General features: G+C 36.5%; 1 protein-coding gene across 4 annotated transcripts in view; it reads right to left on the bottom strand.

The window, feature by feature from the left end:
- The window catches only part of PPHLN1 (periphilin 1), a 72,338-nt gene that overhangs the window by 42,663 nt on the left and 13,752 nt on the right, over positions 1–15,923 (bottom strand). The window lies entirely within an intron of this gene.

Genomic DNA, 15,923 nt, shown 5'->3' with positions numbered 1-15,923 from the left:
AGTAGGAAAGTAGAAAAAAATATGTATATGTATGTAATTTTTTTCAGATTTCATTCAACTTCTTCACCACTAGATGCTAATTCCTTTCTATTTCTCGATAATACAGATAAAATATAAGACAAAAAGACATTCAAGAAATTGGGACTCTCACGTTTTATTTCTTCAGATTCACTCCACCTGGAAATTAAGCCTTAATTTAAAATAGCTAAAAATGCATATGCAAATATTGCTCACACTATTTGGCTGGTTTTCAACTCTATTTTTCTCTCACCCTTATTTTCAAGGGACTATGTCCCTCGTTTGATTTCACACATCTTCCTACGGGAAATATCATTGAGGGATTTCAGTTTATATCCAGCAAGGACAAAAAGAAAACTACAGGCTATCTATCCTCATGCCTATGTATCCACCCAAGGTCAAACTGTGAATGAAAATATGAAGTCTACTAAGTCTACTAAAAAGTCTGTCTTTCACAATACACAATATTCATTTTGAACTTTACTGTAAAATGCCACAGACACACTCAGTATTACATGAAACCCAATTGATATGAAACCATAATCTAATAAACACCAAAACTTTCTACTAAATTTATATATTGTTACTCCAGACCATACCCCAAATGTCCTGGTTACCTGCAAATTATATTAATATACATATTTATGTAAAGGTCAAAAAACCAGTATCAAATTGAACTTTTCCTAAAGAATCTCAAAGCTAACAAACATGTAAGCGAACACCTACTGAATCTAGACTTGTGACATTTGCCTTGGTCGGAAGACACGTTGCTAAGAGAAGCAAGTACTTCTCAGCTCCTCCACAGCACTGCTAAGTAAAAATAAAGACTTCACAGCATTTATAATAAGCCAGAATGTACCCTATTTCACTGCTTTTCTTTCTTATTTCTCATCATAGTCCAATATTTTAAATAAGGGAATGTCTCACAAAGACGAGCAAAGATCTGGTGGTCTCATTTAGCACAATGTAGCTATAGCTAATTTTATGTTGGTGGAGAAAAGGAAAAAAGCCCTCTAGTGTACAATTCCTATAGCATGTTACAGGCCCACATTTGTGACAGGTAACAAAGGACTTCAGTGTGCCAAAGGTGTTTTGGACTACTGAAACTACACAGGTAGCACCACAGTAATACAAACCCTATTACACTGATGTGTTTTATACAGTGTGCCAATTTACTTTTTGCATAGAAAGCACATCTGCATGAGTGGCTCTGCTTCAGAGCACAAACATCCCACAAGCAACACTGATGTTATTCTGCAACAGAAAAGTCATTGGGGAGGGGACATAGCCAGTAAAAATACCGACAATCCTTCAGCTTATTTCTCCAATTCCAGATGGAATAAAGTATCAGGAAAATAAAACAAATCTTTATTTTGAAATTTTTCATACGAAACTAAACTATGAATCAATAGCTCTCAGCCACCCTGCTTTTCAGTGAAATGCCAGGGAAGCAATGCCAGGTTTTATAGTTAAATAATTATTTCACTGTTAACAGACCACAGGCCTTTTATAGGTATCTCATCTTATAGAAAAGCATATTTTACAGGTCTGCATACCAAAACTGATACACGACAATATTACATGGTTTTATATCTAACAGGTGTGCTAAAAATCAATATTCATTTCCTTTCTAAACATGTTTTCTTCTTCCGTTTTCTTCTGTTTATTGTGACACTTTCTTCTCCCCCAGCGCGCCAGCAAAAGAAACAATTAAGGAATTGTTCAATAGTACTCTGTTTAACAGCCTCTATACAATAGCCATTGTAGCTACTTACATCAAAGAATGAAGCACCCCAGAATACACAGAAGGATAATCCTCCTGCTTTCTTCAAAGGCCTAAGAGCAATGTGCCCAGCTTTGGACACTACTCTTCAGGAAATGTGTAGATTCACGGGAGACTTTCCAGAAGGAAATAACCAAAATTATCAGAGACTGAGAAAACACGTTTAATGAAGAAACATTCAAACCCTTTTGTCCACTTAAATTTAGCAAAAAGAAACCTAAAGAAGCCAGGTGAGTTCTCAAACCTATGAGAAGTAGCTGAAAATAGGGAACTAACGCTTTATCTACATTACATGTATAAACATTTCATGTAGCAGTACACTTAAAGCAAAAGTTCAGACTTTAAGTATACTAGAAAGATTAGCTCAGCAGTGAACAAGTTTGTCTAGTTAAGTGGGTTTCTTAAATATTTGATCAATATGTTCTTTAATAAATTAATCAGGAATGAGTTAGGTACAGCACTTTTTCTTCAGTTTCCTTCTAAATCTCTCTCTTTAAATAATCTTATTTATTTTTAAAGCACAAGCTTTCTGGCAGACCAGTACACCACTTTTATGCCCAAAGCACGTTTTTATGAGCAAGTTATTAAGCCCTAGTATACAGAGAAGTTTATTATGGAAATGTTTACAGAGCCCCAGCTATTACACACATATAATAAGTGCTCTAATATCCACATAAGAATTTACAAAATATAATTGAAACACACTTTTAAACAGGAAAACATTTAAAAGCCTCACTCTACAATAATATTATGCACAAAAAAGTAGAATCTCACTTTCATTTTTTAAATTTTCATTTCATCACTCCATGTTAATTCTTAACTGGACCCTATCTCATACTGAACACTTAAGCCATTAACTATATTAAATCTGTTTTGGACAGGCATAGCAACAGCACAGCATTTCTGATGTTTTCCATTAATGTAACAAACTACACTGAACAGAACAAAATAAGCATTGTTTTATTTTTTTTTTTCCTTAAATACTTAAGCTAACATACACCTGCAATTTGGTAATGAAGGCCCCAATTCAGCAAAGCAGTTAAGCACATGCTTCAGATTCCAACACATACTCAAAAGGTTTATTGAGCAGGGACAATATTTAATAGAGATGCAAAATTTTGTGCTTGGCTGTAACTTTAAAATAGAACTACTGCCCTTACTAACAAATACAGGATTATTCTCTTTTATATAGGATCCCTCTTATCTTTATACTTTGTCTTCACACCTCACACATATTCCTGAAAGCACAATTTAGTTCTCTGAGCAGTGTTGCAACAGGAAGTATCAGCATTTTTAATCTCCATGAAACTTGACCATTAAATTGTCACTAAAGCTGATAATCTTGGGTGAGCTCCTGAAATTTTAGAAGTAAACAGCCATACCCTGACATACCATCCACCAAGGGCAGCTTTGGGAAGAGCACAAGCCCTGAGAGTTATTTCAGTTAACCATCAGTTCCAATTTCCTGGAGGAATAAACACAAATACAGAATAGGCAAAGGTACAGCTTTCTGCGTAGCAGGAGACCAAAGGAATACAACACAGGGGAGATTTTCTGCTGCCAAAGGATCAGAGACACCACCTTTCCTAAGCTACCACTACCACATTGAGTACTTCTGGTCTCATCCCTCCTTACCATTTTAAGCCCAGCAAACCATTCAGCAGTAATGTTGTGGGAAACTGAGGGCTGCAGGAAGCCGCCTAGCTTACAAAAGGGAGTGGTACAGCTTAAGCTATGTGAAACAAAGACTAACAAGAACTGGTGCATCAGTTTTACATTTTAAGAGTAAAGGCAAAATTCAATCACTTGGTAGATGTGAAATGCCTGGAATGGAGGTGTACTTGGGTACATGAAAGCACATCACATGTAATAAGGGAAAAAGTTTTGTTTGTAAGAGGAATCTTAGTTCGCTCTCTTGAATTCATGCTACTGGGCAACTGTGTACAATACTTCATGCTTACTATTCTCTTGGACTTCTACAACCCAATACAGACATCCATCTTTTCAACTAAAACGTGAATCTACAATGTGGTCCAGCCATAAAGGACATAACTCACACTTGTGACACTGCACTGAAGAGACTGGCAACTCAACAGCGTATCACTGTGGAGCAGAAACTGTAGGTTCTTTCAGTAACTCACACGTGAGTGCAGTCTACCACCTAGATAAAAAGTCAGAGAAGTTTATGTGACCCCTTCCATCTGAGAACGATTATTGCTATTGTCAAAGGGGTCAGTCATTCCATTTAGAGGCTTGAGCTTGATTACTAACCTTGCCTAAAAGCAACTCACACAATTTTATAAATAAATTGAGGAAATTCTAAGACACTAGACTTCGGTGCAAGAGATAAAACAGACAAGATTTGAACCATGCTTCTTAACTCAGTACACTTTCTCTGTCTCATAATACACAGGCAAGGGGAAGGGGGAGGAAGAGAGAAACAAAAATAAAAAATCCTCTTGCCTTCCTTGTCAGGACACTGCAGGGGCTAACAGAGCTACCAACATGACTCAGATGATGTGGAAAACATTTAATAAAATATACTACACCCCTGATTTCTAAGTTTCTCAAAAGGTTTGCTGTGTTATACATCCAAAAAGCAAACACAAAGAGTCAAGAACACCTCTACTTTTAACATCTTCAAAGTAAAGGTAGGTGGTGGAAGATTCCAGCCACCATCCTCTCTCCCAGAACTCATTCCCTTTCCTTCCAAAGTACACAGTACATGTTTGTGCAACAAACCAACAATTTACTTTAGTTCTGCTTTAGAGACTTACTATAATCTCATTATTGTCCAAAGATCTTTGTGCTGATTTATCATAAGCTAAAACAATACAGTGAAGTACACTATTGTTGATGTAAGTAATTGCATCTTGTTCCATCGGCTTTCATTTGAACATCTGAAATGATGACAGACTTCTTATAACAACTGTTTTTCGATGTTTTATGACTGTTGTGGTTTAGCCCCAGCCAGCAACTAAGCACCACACAGCCGCTCGCTCACTCCCCCCCCAGTGGGATGGGGGAGAGAATCGGAAGAGCAAAAGTAAGAAAACTCATGGGTTGAGATAAAGACAGTTTAATAGGGAAAGCAAAAGCCACGCACGCAAGCAAAGCAAAGCAAGGAATTCATTTACTACTTCCCATGGGCAGGCAGGTGTTCAGCCATCTCCAGGAAAGCAGGGCTCCAGCATGTGTATCGGTTACTTGGGAAGACAAACACCATCACTCCAAATGTCCCCCCCTTCCTTCTTCTTCCCCAGCTTTATATACTGAGCATGATGTCATGTGGTATGGAATAGCCCTTTGGTCAGTTTGGATCAACTATCCTGGCTGTGTCCTCTCCCAGCTTCTCCTGCACCTGGCAGAGCAGGGGAAGCTGAGAAGTCCTTGACTAGTGCAGCAACAACTAAAACATCCCTGTATTATCAACACTGTTTTCAGCACAAATCCAAAACATAGCTCCATACCAGCCACTATAAAGAAAATTAACTCTATCTCAGCTGAAACCAGGACAATTACTAAGCAAGTAACTGCAGTACTTGTGATATTTGCATTTGCTTTAAATGAAATTAGCATAATTAGGTCTAGTCAATGTAATCTTATTAACAGCTTTTCACATGAAGGCAAAAGGAAACAGGCATTGCAAACAGTAGTAAATCTCATGAAGAGAAGGATAACTAGACATACCAAATGTACAACAAAAAATTAAAAATATATGAATGCTTCACAATTTTTATGCTACACGTAGTACTACTGAAGTCATCATATGCAAACACCAAAACTCCACACTGATGCCACTTGTCCACCTCACTCAACATGAAAGCTACTAAACTCATCTCTCCCCCTGCCCACCCACTCTGGGATGTCATGACAGAGCAGGGAATAAAAACTAAGGCAGCTTGAATATTACAGCAACATTAGAGAGAAACGCCTGCTATGCTCTTTAACTGAATAGTAAAGCTATGCACTTCAACTGAAACTGGAAATCAGATTACACTCCTTTTTATCCTTAGTAAAGAGTACCCTCTTTTCCACTGTCATCGATAATGTACTTTATTAAACTTGCTGGAAGATAAGCCCGCACAATAAAAGTATATTTAAATTCAAACTCTCTTTCTATTACCTGACAGAGAGACACTATGGTCAAGCATACAGATTAGGACAGAAGAACAAGAAAGAAATAAGGAGTTAAAGTCCAGAAAAACACAGATTTAAGTTCCAAAGAATTAAGAGCAAACAGCTTTATACAACTGTATGCAGAATAAAGACAAAATATGTTAATTAGACAAATCAAGAGCAAATTAGACAAAATAACTGCATTCAAATGCATGTGAACTTGGTTTTTCTTCTTTTCAAAAACAAGGGCTTAGTAAGTCCCTGCAATTTCTCTACAATAGAAAATAAATCATAGGTCTAAAGTTCCAGAGTGCATATTTGCGTAAAGTGATGGACCAACTTACAATTTCTATTAACAGCTACAGCAATTACAACAGCACAGAATTTCACTAATAAAATATTTACTGATAGACACTGCTGTTGGGCCAGATTTCCTACTCTCAACTTTCTGAGCAGCATATCATCCCAGGACAGTCAAGCAGTTCAGATAACTACGTCGAGGAATAAACTTCTCAATACAGTAGCAACTGAATCAATTCCTAAACAGATTTAACTCAAAATGGAAATCACTCAAATCTTGTATCTCAATACACATGCTTAATATTGCAAGGAAGATAGGAAGCAAGATAAGGTATCTTCACATACTCTTATCTTTTTTCCTGATACCATAACAGACCAAAGAAACTGGTCATCATTATAGCTTCCAGAGAAAGTTCTAATGGGACAGACCTTCCTAAGTAGGTGTTTGCAGACTTACTGTCATCCTGCCTCAGGTACTGAGACCAGCACATGGGAAAGAACTTTAAAAAGTTTCCCTGTGGTACTGAAGAGCATGGGGTTGATGGGGTGGGAGATGGATAAAATTCCCAAGTACTACCCAAAGCAAGCATAAAGCTATTGAGAACAAACATTTGTGGACAGTAAGATACTATGAAACACAAGTAAACAGCTCTATGGAAATTTAGAAATAATTTTATTTTTTAAAGATCTTCTAAATCAGTGTGGGAAATAACATGAGACTGGAGAAAAATACGTGCTGTTTAGAGTCACACAACTTTATATTGCCAAATTTCTAAACACAAGAAGGTTTTCGGGGGGGGGGTTGGGTTTTTGGGTTTTTTTTGTTTTGTTTTCCCCTGGTGGGTTTGGTGGGGTTCTTTATTTTATTGGTTTGGGAGGGGTGTTGTTATTTGGGGGCTTTTTTGTGGTGGGTTTTTCATTTGTTTGGGGGTTTTCTTTGGGGTTCGGGGGTTTGTTTTGTTTTTTTACTTCACAGTCAGTGCTTGCCAAGCAATTCAATGTAGCCAAGCGTTTGTCTAATATACACACTAAGTACCTGAAAGAAAGAAGGAAATATTTTTGCACTATATTTTTAGGGGCATAAGTGAATTTTATGTTCAGCAAGCTATTACTCTTTCTCAAAGGCTATCTTTAAAATTCTTAAATAGAAGAACCCAGAAACTATGAAATATCTGCTAAAGGAGCTCTTAAGGCTTTTCATTGGTATGCCACAGAATGCCATTAGTTCACTGATACTTAAGAGAAAGCAACAAGTAGTGTACTGTAGTAGTATATACTGATTCGATCAACCCTTGTGGTTGACTTTCTAACACTACCAATAAAAAGCTGCAAAAGGAAAGAGCAAGTTGTGGAACAGGTTTGTAAGCAGCAATACCTTATGTCAGTAACACTGATACACAATACCCTTATTATATTTAGTTTTCTTCTCTTTCCAAATCCCTTAATGAGATCTGTAAATCAGAAAAACACTCCATTTTTCTCTGTATCAGAAAAATGCTCCAGAAATCGTTATGTTTTTATTCTTAAATTAAAGTGAAATTTGAGGCAATTAGGTCAAATAGGTTTCATTTGCTGATGTCCCAAAGTTTTGTAATAGTGGTATGGACTTCTGCATAGCAAACTTATACAAAAGTTAGCAAACTACCTCTGCTTTTGAATTTCTCAAGATAAAAGACATTAGATGTATATGAAGAAAAAAAATTATTGTCCATAATGGGTTTTTTCTTTATTTGATCTCGTTCCTTCCTGTCAAGTATGGAGTTTGTTCAAAATCACAAAGCCCTGAGTTAAAACAGATATTTCCTCTTATGAATTATTCAGCCATGTAGCTTTATCTTTTTTTTCCAGTTTGCTTTTTCCTTTCACTTTAATTACAGTTTACAATCACTATAATATACATTAGTGTTTTTTTTTTCTTAGGCCATTTCCTATGTATTACAAATGGCACTTACTTGAACATATTTAACCCAGAGACAAGCCACGCTACCTGGGTAAATCCCTTATTAAAAATCCTTTTGCAACTACTGTATGCCTTCAGTTATTTCAGTGATTTAATAACAGTTAACGTCAGAGTGCACCTCCATGACAAGTCATACTGATTCAAAGTGGTGCTGCTACAATCCTAATCTTCTCTACTTTCCTGGAATCCATATTCCCACCCTATGCCTAACCTGGCACTGATATTTTCTCTGAGGCAACCAAACTGGTAGATAATTATTTAATTGATTATGGTGGGTTAGCATGCAAGACCAGCTCATTGAACAGTACAAACACCTGAAACAGTACCAGGGAGAGGTAAGGACTGGAATAGCACCAGCTTAGATAGGTTTAAACTGCTGTGGAAATAGATTTTTACTGTAGGAAGATCAGTCTCCTTACTGCATTTGTGACATTTATTTATGATTAATAAAATAGGTCCCTTGGCAGAATACTTTTTTAAAATAAAAATAATAGACATACATATCTAAGCAACTCTGAAAAGACAATATTCTGGCTGTGAGTAATAAATGTAGATTCAAAGATAAATTTTTAAACAGAATACTGTTTAAGAGGCAAGTTTTAGTAAGGAATAAAAGTAGCAGTAGCTGAAGAGAGTTTTTTAATAAGATTATTGCTTGTCACTTCAATCTCCTCTGTTAACATAATCCTTTGCCTTACTTAGATAATCCTTGTACAAAATTCCTCCAAACAATGCATCAAGTAAGAAAAAAATTGTAGATCACATACTGAGTTTACTACCTCATCAAACCTGAATTCATTTGCCCCTCTGCTCTGGTGAGACCCCACCTGGAGTACTGCATCCGGCTCTGGAGTCCTCAGCACAGGAAAGACATGGACCTGTTGGAGCGGGTCCAGAGGAGGGCCACAAAAATGATCAGAGGGATGGAACGCCTCTCCTATGAGGACAGGCTGAGAGAGTTGGGGTTGTTCAGTCTGGAGAAGAGAAGGCTCCAGGAAGACCTTATTGCGGCCTTTCAGTACTTAAAGGGGGCTTATAAGAAAGATGGGGACAGACTTTTTAGTAGGGCCTGTTGCGATAGGACAAGGGGTAATGGTAGATTCAGACTGGATTTAAGAAAGAAATTTTTTACAATGAGGGTGCTGAAACACTGGAACAGGTTGCCCAGAGAGGTGGTAGATGTCTCATCCCTGTGGAAACATTCAAGGTCAGGTTGAATGCGGCTCTGAGCAACCTGATCGAGTTGAAGATGTCCCTTCTCATTGCAGGGGTGTTGGACTAGATGACCTTTAAAGGTCCCTTCCAACCCAAACCATCCTATGATTCTATAAGTCAATACATTAAAATAGCTTTTCCATTCTACTTCCAAATTGCATAAACACGCTCTCAAACATCATTTCCAAAAATAATTAGGCATACTAGACTAGGTAAGGTAGGACTTCATTTAACACAATGCAACTGTTAAAAGTCAGATTTCAGAAGAGAAAGACATTCCCACAGCTGGCTGACACAACACTATTGCGTGTCATGGTGTTAATATTCAGTTCCACTTAGACAAAAGCATTTGTTATCAATTCACAAACTAATACTACAAAGCTTCATATACAAGGGAAAGAACCTTGTATGGTTATGCAAATATATATCATGAATAAATGTCAAGACTAACTTTAAGAATAATTTGTTAGCATGCAAAAATAGCATCACCTTTTAAAAATAATACCAACAGCATGAGATCATGGAATTGCTTTACTGATGAACTTTTCCTCAGATATAGACCATAACACACTCAAGCGCAGCAGTAGGTGGAAATGACATATCAAAAGTCTTCTCTTTGCAGCAAAATGCTTAACAAAAGCATTCTACCTATACTATCAATAACATCAAATTTTTTCCTCTCCTCTACTGAAATTTACAGCACATCTCCTTTTGTCAATTAAGGGCAGCAGGGGGGGCGGGAAAGCAACTTGCATTCATGTAAAGAAACAACATCTAAGCAAAGCTCATCCTAGTATTCCCACCCTCTCTCAATGGGAATTAAATTCCCCGAAATGTTTAATATATTCAAAATATAACAAACAAGTCCTTGCAACCTAACAGATGAAGAGTTTATCTTCCTAAGGGAAATTATGTACAAGTCCTCTGTGACAATACTCCCCATCCTGAGAAAGCCATGGCTACATTCGTTAAGCCAATTCATTGGCTAGTCATTGAGATGATTTAGTTAGATGCCCACCTTAACAGTAGTTGTCTGGACTCGAAGGGAGACTCCCTTCTCTTTCCCTCCCCACTGCCTCTCAGCACATAGCTGTTTTTCAGCATATTTGTTAGGAAACCTTTCCAGGATAATCAAGTGCTGTCCACAGGAGTTTGCCTCATTATTTTCCAATAAAGCATTAACCTGCTAGTTTGATACCATCTACCACCCGATTATAATGCTAGCTATAAAACTGGACCAGACAAGCTTGCTTTTTAAAGTCTTCTTTGAAGTGAGGTGTTAGCCAAGATCTTACTGTGTACAGGTACATAATCTTGTCTTTAGGCATGTTGCCCTATCATACTTGTAAACAGAGGATCTCCTTACAGTTTATTAGCGTTATGTAAACATCATCAATAAGAAGAAAATAATAATTTTCCCAAAATGTGACTTAGTTTTAAGCAACAAATCAATGTTACTACAAAATTTAACTGAGTTTGCACACACTACTATATTTTTTCTTTACATGTATATCGTAACATACTAATAGCTGTAGTAAACAGTTCTCATGCAATAACCATTGTTAAAAAATATAATAATGACACCAATTTCATATGACAATTTACAGCCTTACAAAAACTGCAGTGGGAAACAGTTGTACACATAAAAAAAAATAGATCCTTAAAACACAACATAGCTTTGGATCAAAAGCAAGTTAAATAAACACATGACAATAGTTGAGAACTGCCATGATGAGAACTTCCAAGTTTTCTGTTACCAAATTTGGTCTGTTTACTGTAATTGTTGTCAAATAAATACTTACAAGTCAATTTATGACCTAGCTGTTCTTTATTCAACAATAATTCAGGCTGGGTTTTTAAGAATATCAAAGCATTCTTTGAGAAGATTATAACTACCTGTCTTTAGTCCAAAGAATACTTTGTCAATCCTTTAGAGTCACAACATAGACACCATATTTAAACGTAACTAAAACATTTCAAAGGACCAAAGTATAAGAAATACCATACATACAGAATCAGACTGGAACTACTTATTTTTAATTATGCTTTTCAAAAACAATCTTACTCAGTTTTCTCTTATGGCTCTCAGCAGGAGTTAAAACCAAGATTTAGAACCCTTCTAAGTTTCATAGAACAAGTAAGCTCTACTGCATGAGACTGTATATTTACAAGCTCAGCAGGGAAAACAAAAAAAAATCAGGTAGTGGGAAGTTCTGCTAATTTGACAATTCCCACATAAAAGAAACTTTGACATGTTTTGATAAGAAAAACAAAGCTTCCATGACATCATTCTGAAAGGAAATAGAACAGCCAGACCCTTCTATTAACAACAACACTCAAAGGAGTCTCCCATCAACTAGGAGAAAAAAAAAAACAACAATCACAGCTCAGACTCCTGTGGGAGGTTCCAGGGTCCCAGCTGAATGGTAGGAATACTGTCATTGACCTCAGAAGCTCATCAGGAGAAATGATTAAGAGAAAAAGAAATTAAATTATCAATACGGCATATATTATGACTTTAAACTTTAAACTCCTTCCCCTCAATCTGAGATGGAAATTGCATAAGCAATTAAATCAGAGTTCTGCAACACCCCTAAAAGGAACAAAATTATCAGTAAGCAATTTTTGAAAGCAAACGTGTTTTTTTAGAATTGGAATGAGAAATTCTGCAAAAAATAAAAGAAAAAAGGTCTTCAATAAAGATCATGGTCAATAGTTATGCAAATAAAAATATTTTAAAATTAAAAGCAATCACTCAACAACAACTAGCTGCCAGTGAAAGCAACATCCACCTTACAGAATAACCCCACAATTAGCTGAAACATGCAAAAAAATCCAGATGAAAATAAGAGGAATTTTTACCTCCCCATATTTTTACATTGTAAGGTGGGGGCAAAAAAATTCTACAATTGAAACCCTGTCCACCAGTCTCTCCTTCTCTCCCCATTCTCTCAAGTGACAAACATTTCAGAAGTGAAGGGACAGCAGTCTTGCTTTGAATGAAGTTTCTAGTATAATTCTGGATATAAACAAAGCAGGTCCCACCAACATAAACAACAGCAGAAACTCAGTTTGACATAATAGTCTTAGTAAGACAACAGCCAGTGTTCACACACATAGTTTTAAATCCCTGGGTTCTAAGTCAAATGGAGGAAAGAGATTCATCACAGCAACAAAACCAGACTTGTCTGAATTGAAACTTTACTTTCAATTGCATTGGCCTGCAATAGTGGACAGTCCTGAACTGTTCTTAATTACACATAATTACACATAGCCTTCAGTACAGAGCAGTTTTAAACTGTGAAGCAATATCTGCATGAGAAGATTCAAGTTCTTAAAATCCATTCAAAATAAAAACCCACGGTCCAAAGGAACCCAAAGCATTAGTAATACAATTAGACATAGATCATTTTGGCCAAGTAACAAAAATCAAATTATAAAACATAAATGTCAGTTTGCAAACAAATTGGTTGTCCCAAGCAGAAAAGAGCTAAAGAGGCGGTGAAGCAGAAAACAGCCCTCAAAGAAAATGTAGCAACTACTGAATCAGTAAGATTGCTGCATAAGCCATGAAGTGTAATATGAAGTCATTAAATATTTAATGTAAACTAGAATCTACTTTTAAGTTATCTATTACCTATTATCTTGTTCCAAGAAGTTCTAAATCCCCTCTCCACCCCCCCTGAATATCATAAGCCAAGGTAAACTAATTTAGCTAGCAGCCTAATACAATGGGTCTTCTGAACTAAAGATTTCAACAGACAAGTCCTTGCCTGGAGTTGTAGACAGGTATAACGAATCTACCACAATGACCTATTATAAGGAAACTGTAATTTCATATATGAATAAACAAGTTACTCTAGTATTTCGTGTGAATACCTGAGAGGTTCAATGTTCTGGCAGAGATTTTCTTTATTTCTTTATTAAAAGAAAAAGGCATGTGCTAATGAATATGATTAGAACTCTGCTTATCAATCTGTCAAAAGCAAGACCATTTTCTTTGGGTGACTGCCATATTTATTTCCCTCCACACATGTTTTTTTAATAAAGAACGAGGTTCTTGTATGGTGTCCCTTAAGACCTGTCAAATATTGCACCAGAACAGCAGACTTATGTACAATTTTAGCACCATCTCATAAATCCCTTTGGCTAAGTTTCTCTTCTATAAGCAAGACAAAGATCAGTTTACATTACAAGAAAGTTTAAATCCAAAGCCTAAAGACCTCCCACAATATAATACACTGTTTTAAATGAGTATAAAATATTTAAACAGGTTCACTGCTTCATTCATACAGGGAGGGGAAAAACAAGAAAAAAGCTACTCCCTGTAATTCAAAGGCGATTGCACAGTGATAATGTAAAGATAACTGCCTTGGCCTATGACACATCTGAACCCTCAATATTAAGTCCTGCTTTATTGAGAGAAGAGTTAGTGACCCTTAACTTCTATCTGGAGATTCTCTCATCAATGGTTTTGCTTTAAAATAACCATTCTTGCCAAAGAACAATTTTCTTCTTAATGTACAATCTTCAGACCACCCCTCTAGAACATTCGGTCATCACATACTGCACCTGCAAGGGGTTAATCACCAGGAAGGGTAGTTCAAGCAGGGATCAGAAAGCCACAATTGCTGGGCTTCTATCCCCGACTTTGCTACCAATTTCCTCCATGGTCTTCAGTAAACACAATCTCATTGTGAAGGTTTATGCATCTACAAAAACTGTGGTATATTATGCTTCCCCACCCTAAAGAGGTAACTGTTAGTTTAGTGTTCAGAAAGCCACATAAAATTTTCAGAGGAAAGGCAATGTGCCATTGATTTAAAAGACTTCCAAACTAAAATATAGAACTGACTGATGAATCTTAGTTGTTCACAGATCACCAACTGTTTAAAATTAAGTTTCAACATTTTGCCAGACAGTTTTCTTTCATTTCTATCATCAAAATTACTTTATTATTTCTATTTATTACAAAATATTTCCTGTGTACTCCACAGATAAGCAGATCTGCTTTATATACACAAATGCATTAGTATTAAAGACTGGACTAAGACTACTTCCTAATTTCACACAGAACATGGGAAAAAAACCCCAACAAGCAATAAACAAAACAACACAGCAGCACGTTTCCTTCATTAACAAAGGAAAACTTATTCATATCAGCAACCTGAAAGGAGATATTAAAAACGTCCTACATGAGACAATTCTCAGGAGTCTGTATTATATGACCCAACATTACTACTGATGCAGAGTACTTTGTCTACAAATATGGCAATCCTTATTTTACAAAAATCTGGACCTCGGATTTTACGGATCAAATTTAATGCATGTATAGCTGGGATTTACAAGTGCGTCATTTTGTAATTTCTCTTTGAAGATGAGTCTTACCCATCTTAAGTTGCCAAGTTTCGCATATTTCACATCTTATTAACTCAGTTTGGCTAAAAAAAAAAGAATGAAGTAATGCTCTGTGCACTCAAAAGGATTAAAATTTGGTATGACTAAAGTGAACAGCAGCTAAAAATCTAAAGCATTTCGCACTGAAAAGTTCATCTGACTTTATAAAAATGAACTTGTATTCAAAATCCATTGCTATGAGGCCCATACAGAAGTACTGTAAAATTGGAGTTCCTCAACATATAACAGCATAGCTCTCTGCAAGTTTTCAAAAAATCTGACATGCATAAAATAATTTTGAGTGCTTTGAATAAATGAGTTTGATGTATCACTAAAGACAAGTAGTAACACATTCCCAGAAGTGATCAACATCAGTAAAAGATAAATGTACAAAGAAGTCATGTGTTATTTGATCTCTACTCCTCTCATAATTTCCAAGTTTCACAATTCTCATAGCATCAGCGACCAACACATTAAAACTGTCATCATGTGTGCAGAAAACTCTCTGTTCTCCAAACTAAGAGATTCTGCTTTGATGTACAATTCTTTATACATGCCAACTAGGCTTGAACCAAGAGGCACTTCAAACCAAGCTATGACTCTAAGGTTACACAATTCACATCAGTTCCTGGAGTTCAGAAATCCAGCAAGAATCCCCTAGGTCAGAACAAGAGAAAAAGGGCAAGGAACTTGTTTTCAAAACTATGTCCAGCACATCCTCTGAATTACTTTATTTTTTTAGACATAAAATATGATATTACCATAAAGAAGCCATGGTCAGGATGAGAGCTGTTCAGTGAGCATAGTATAAAACAGGGCTAACAACTCAAGAACTGAGTGGTCCAGAAAAGAGCAGAAGGATCAGTAATGCTCTGCTCAGTGGTAGACTATGGGCATATGACAGCTGCTTGGAAACTGGAGCGTAACTCCGTAAGAAAGAAGGCAAGAAAAAAAAGACAGCTAAGCCAAGTGGTAGAACCTCAACAATCCTCTCGTCACTCACAGAGAGTTGCTGCTGGTCAGTGGACACATCACAGCTCAAGCCACAGCTATGCAACTGCTAAATACGCATGCACTTCCTATTTCTAAGGAGAAGGCAAGAAGCTTAAAAACACAAAAATCCACAAAAGA

This window comes from Ciconia boyciana, chromosome 1, assembly GCF_034638445.1.
Source record: "Ciconia boyciana chromosome 1, ASM3463844v1, whole genome shotgun sequence".
Lineage (NCBI taxonomy): Eukaryota > Metazoa > Chordata > Aves > Ciconiiformes > Ciconiidae > Ciconia > Ciconia boyciana.
Note: the sequence above shows the minus strand (reverse complement) of the source record. Positions and strands in the feature narration are given on the sequence as shown.